The 5,000-nt window shown below is 46.5% G+C and overlaps 1 protein-coding gene and 2 non-coding genes across 3 annotated transcripts in view; 2 read left to right on the top strand and 1 right to left on the bottom strand.

Annotated features, from left to right (window-relative positions):
• Positions 1-5,000, bottom strand: part of klhdc8b (kelch domain containing 8B) — a 281,616-nt gene that overhangs the window by 213,043 nt on the left and 63,573 nt on the right. The gene's annotated exons all lie outside the window — the stretch shown is intronic.
• Positions 1,465-1,537, top strand: trnas-gcu (transfer RNA serine (anticodon GCU)). The gene has a single exon. It is a non-coding gene; the product is annotated as a tRNA-Ser (tRNA).
• trnas-gcu (transfer RNA serine (anticodon GCU)) overlaps positions 4,995-5,000 on the top strand; it is a 73-nt gene continuing 67 nt past the window's right edge. Inside the window, exon 1 of the tRNA in view lies at positions 4,995-5,000. This exon is cut by the window's right edge and continues 67 nt beyond it. This is a non-coding gene — a tRNA (tRNA-Ser).

Raw genomic sequence — 5,000 nt, 5'->3', positions numbered from 1 at the left:
GTGACGCAGCGGCAGCGTGCTGGGCCCATAACCCAGAGGTCGATGGATCGAAACCATCCTCTGCTAACTGACTTTTAACCATTCTCCCACTGCATTCTAACTTGGGTGGTGAAATGATCCAAAGGTGATCATCTCAAATCAATGCGCGGCTCTTCCACAATGTTGCATTGCGCAAAAACATTGTTATTAGTTTCAAAGGGTTCAAAACCACGTATCCTAGCTTTGAGTCACAACTCGCGGTCCACAGCAGAGTGGCGCAGCGGAAGCGTGGTGGGCCCATAACCCAGAGGTCGATGGATCGAAACCATCCTCTGCTAACTGACTTTTAACCATTCTCCCACTGCATTCTAACTTGGGTGGTGAAATGATCCAAAGGTGATCATCTCAAATCAATGCGCGGCTCTTCCACAATGTTGCATTGCGCAAAAACATTATTAGTTTCAAAGGGTTCAAAACCATGAATCCTAGCTTTGAGTCACAACTCGTGGTCCACAGCAGAGTGGCGCAGCGGAAGCGTGCTGGGCCCATAACCCAGAGGTCGATGGATCGAAACCATCCTCTGCTAACTGACTTTTAAGCATTCTCCCACTGCATTCTAACTTGGGTGGTGAAATGATCCAAAGGTGATCATCTCAAATCAATGCGCGGCTCTTCCACAATGTTGCATTGCGCAAAAACATTTTTATTAGTTTCAAAGGGTTCAAAACCATGTTTCCTAGCTTTGAGTCACAACTCGTGGTCCACAGCAGAGTGGCGCAGCGGAAGCGTGCTGGGCCCAGAGGTCGATGGATCGAAACCATCCTCTGCTAACTGACTTTTGACCATTCTTCCACTGCATTCTAACTTGGGTGGTGAAATGATCCAAAGGTGATCATCTCAAATCAATGCGCGGGTCTTCCACAATGTTGCATTGCACAAAAACATTGTTATTAGTTTCAAAGGGTTCAAAACCATGTTTCCTAGCTTTGAGTCACAACTCATGGTCCACAGCAGAGTGGCGCAGCGGAAGCGTGCTGGGCCCATAACCCAGAGGTCGATGGATCGAAACCATCCTCTGCTAACAGGCACTTGACTCTTTCCTATCTGCCGTTGTAACGTAGGTGGAGTTGTAATTCATAGTCAAAAAACACCTTCTTGCCATTGTCCCCCAGTGTTCCAACGTGAGGTGCTAAATGAGGAAATTTGCATCCTTAAAGGACGCTGGTCCCTGCACAAGTCTATTTCTGTTAGTTGCCAAAAGGTCAGTCCTCTATACAGGGATTCATGAGCAAATCGGACCTTTTGTTACTGCCTATCATCAATGTATTGGTCCATGTTTTCAAATAATCCAAAAATCTTCAAGTCAATTGTGTCGTGACCAAATGCAGATTAGCCAAGCAAAATCTTAATCAATGTGAGGCAGTCAAAAATGATCTAGGTGTAGATTGGTGAAGGAAATCGGGACTGTTTTACATGTACATATATGCCCCAGTGGCCTAATGGACAAGGCACTGGCCTGCTAAGCCAGGGATTGTGGGTTCGAGTGCCATCTGGGGTGCTTTGCAGCAGAGTGACGCAGCGGCAGCGTGCTGGGCCCATAACCCAGAGGTCGATGGATCGAAACCATCCTCTGCTAACTGACTTTTAACCATTCTCCCACTGCATTCTAACTTGGGTGGTGAAATGATCCAAAGGTGATCATCTCAAATCAATGCGCGGCTCTTCCACAATGTTGCATTGCGCAAAAACATTGTTATTAGTTTCAAAGGGTTCAAAACCACGTATCCTAGCTTTGAGTCACAACTCGCGGTCCACAGCAGAGTGGCGCAGCGGAAGCGTGGTGGGCCCATAACCCAGAGGTCGATGGATCGAAACCATCCTCTGCTAACTGACTTTTAACCATTCTCCCACTGCATTCTAACTTGGGTGGTGAAATGATCCAAAGGTGATCATCTCAAATCAATGCGCGGCTCTTCCACAATGTTGCATTGCGCAAAAACATTATTAGTTTCAAAGGGTTCAAAACCATGAATCCTAGCTTTGAGTCACAACTCGTGGTCCACAGCAGAGTGGCGCAGCGGAAGCGTGCTGGGCCCATAACCCAGAGGTCGATGGATCGAAACCATCCTCTGCTAACTGACTTTTAAGCATTCTCCCACTGCATTCTAACTTGGGTGGTGAAATGATCCAAAGGTGATCATCTCAAATCAATGCGCGGCTCTTCCACAATGTTGCATTGCGCAAAAACATTTTTATTAGTTTCAAAGGGTTCAAAACCATGTTTCCTAGCTTTGAGTCACAACTCGTGGTCCACAGCAGAGTGGCGCAGCGGAAGCGTGCTGGGCCCAGAGGTCGATGGATCGAAACCATCCTCTGCTAACTGACTTTTGACCATTCTTCCACTGCATTCTAACTTGGGTGGTGAAATGATCCAAAGGTGATCATCTCAAATCAATGCGCGGGTCTTCCACAATGTTGCATTGCACAAAAACATTGTTATTAGTTTCAAAGGGTTCAAAACCATGTTTCCTAGCTTTGAGTCACAACTCATGGTCCACAGCAGTGTGGCGCAGCGGAAGCGTGCTGGGCCCAGAGGTCGATGGATCGAAACCATCCTCTGCTAACTGACTTTTAACCATTCTCCCACTGCATTCTAACTTGGGTGGTGAAATGATCCAAAGGTGATCATCTCAAATCAATGCGCGGCTCTTCCACAATGTTGCATTGCGCAAAAACATTGTTATTAGTTTCAAAGGGTTCAAAACCATGTATCCTAGCTATGAGTCACAACACGTGGTCCACAGCAGAGTGGCGCAGCGGAAGCGTGCTGGGCCCATAACCCAGAGGTCGATGGATCGAAACCATCCTCTGCTAACTGACTTTTAACCATTCTCCCACTGCATTCTAACTTGGGTGGTGAAATGATCCAAAGGTGATCATCTCAAATCAATGCGCGGCTCTTCCACAATGTTGCATTGCGCAAAAACATTATTAGTTTCAAAGGGTTCAAAACCATGAATCCTACCTTTGAGTCACAACTCGTAGTCCACAGCAGAGTGGCGCAGCGGAAGCGTGCTGGGCCCATAACCCAGAGGTCGATGGATCGAAACCATCCTCTGCTAACTGACTTTTAACCATTCTCCCACTGCATTCTAACTTGGGTGGTGAAATGATCCAAAGGTGATCATCTCAAATCAATGCGCAGCTCTTCCACAATGTTGCATTGCGCAAAAACATTGTTATTAGTTTCAAAGGGTTCAAAACCACGTATCCTAGCTTTGAGTCACAACTCATGGTCCACAGCAGAGTGGCGCAGCGGAAGCGTGCTGGGCCCATAACCCAGAGGTCGATGGATCGAAACCATCCTCTGCTAACTGACTTTTAAGCATTCTCCCACTGCATTCTAACTTGGGTGGTGAAATGATCCAAAGGTGATCATCTCAAATCAATGCGCGGCTCTTCCACAATGTTGCATTGCGCAAAAACATTTTTATTAGTTTCAAAGGGTTCAAAACCATGTTTCCTAGCTTTGAGTCACAACTCGTGGTCCACAGCAGAGTGGCGCAGCGGAAGCGTGCTGGGCCCAGAGGTCGATGGATCGAAACCATCCTCTGCTAACTGACTTTTGACCATTCTTCCACTGCATTCTAACTTGGGTGGTGAAATGATCCAAAGGTGATCATCTCAAATCAATGCGCGGGTCTTCCACAATGTTGCATTGCACAAAAACATTGTTATTAGTTTCAAAGGGTTCAAAACCATGTTTCCTAGCTTTGAGTCACAACTCATGGTCCACAGCAGTGTGGCGCAGCGGAAGCGTGCTGGGCCCAGAGGTCGATGGATCGAAACCATCCTCTGCTAACTGACTTTTAACCATTCTCCCACTGCATTCTAACTTGGGTGGTGAAATGATCCAAAGGTGATCATCTCAAATCAATGCGCGGCTCTTCCACAATGTTGCATTGCGCAAAAACATTGTTATTAGTTTCAAAGGGTTCAAAACCATGTATCCTAGCTATGAGTCACAACACGTGGTCCACAGCAGAGTGGCGCAGCGGAAGCGTGCTGGGCCCATAACCCAGAGGTCGATGGATCGAAACCATCCTCTGCTAACTGACTTTTAACCATTCTCCCACTGCATTCTAACTTGGGTGGTGAAATGATCCAAAGGTGATCATCTCAAATCAATGCGCGGCTCTTCCACAATGTTGCATTGCGCAAAAACATTATTAGTTTCAAAGGGTTCAAAACCATGAATCCTACCTTTGAGTCACAACTCGTAGTCCACAGCAGAGTGGCGCAGCGGAAGCGTGCTGGGCCCATAACCCAGAGGTCGATGGATCGAAACCATCCTCTGCTAACTGACTTTTAACCATTCTCCCACTGCATTCTAACTTGGGTGGTGAAATGATCCAAAGGTGATCATCTCAAATCAATGCGCAGCTCTTCCACAATGTTGCATTGCGCAAAAACATTGTTATTAGTTTCAAAGGGTTCAAAACCACGTATCCTAGCTTTGAGTCACAACTCATGGTCCACAGCAGAGTGGCGCAGCGGAAGCGTGCTGGGCCCATAACCCAGAGGTCGATGGATCGAAACCATCCTCTGCTAACAGGCACTTGACTCTTTCCTATCTGCCGTTGTAACGTAGGTGGAGGTGTAATTCATAGTCAAAAAACACCTTCTTGCCATTGTCCCCCAGTGTTCCAACGTGAGGTGCTAATTGAGGAAATTTGCATCCTTAAAGGACGCTGGTCCCTGCACAAGTCTATTTCTGTTAGTTGCCAAAAGGTCAGTCCTCTATACAGGGATTCATGAGCAAATCGGACCTTTTGTTACTGCCTATCATCAATGTATTGGTCCATGTTTTCAAATAATCCAAAAATCTTCAAGTCAATTGTGTCGTGACCAAATGCAGATTAGCCAAGCAAAATCTTAATCAATGTGAGGCAGTCAAAAATGATCTAGGTGTAGATTGGTGAAGGAAATCGGGACTGTTTTACATGTACATATATGCCCCA

Source organism: Gasterosteus aculeatus, chromosome 2, assembly GCF_964276395.1.
Source record: "Gasterosteus aculeatus chromosome 2, fGasAcu3.hap1.1, whole genome shotgun sequence".
Taxonomy (NCBI): Eukaryota; Metazoa; Chordata; class Actinopteri; order Perciformes; family Gasterosteidae; genus Gasterosteus; species Gasterosteus aculeatus.
This window is presented reverse-complemented; position numbering and strand designations above follow the sequence as displayed.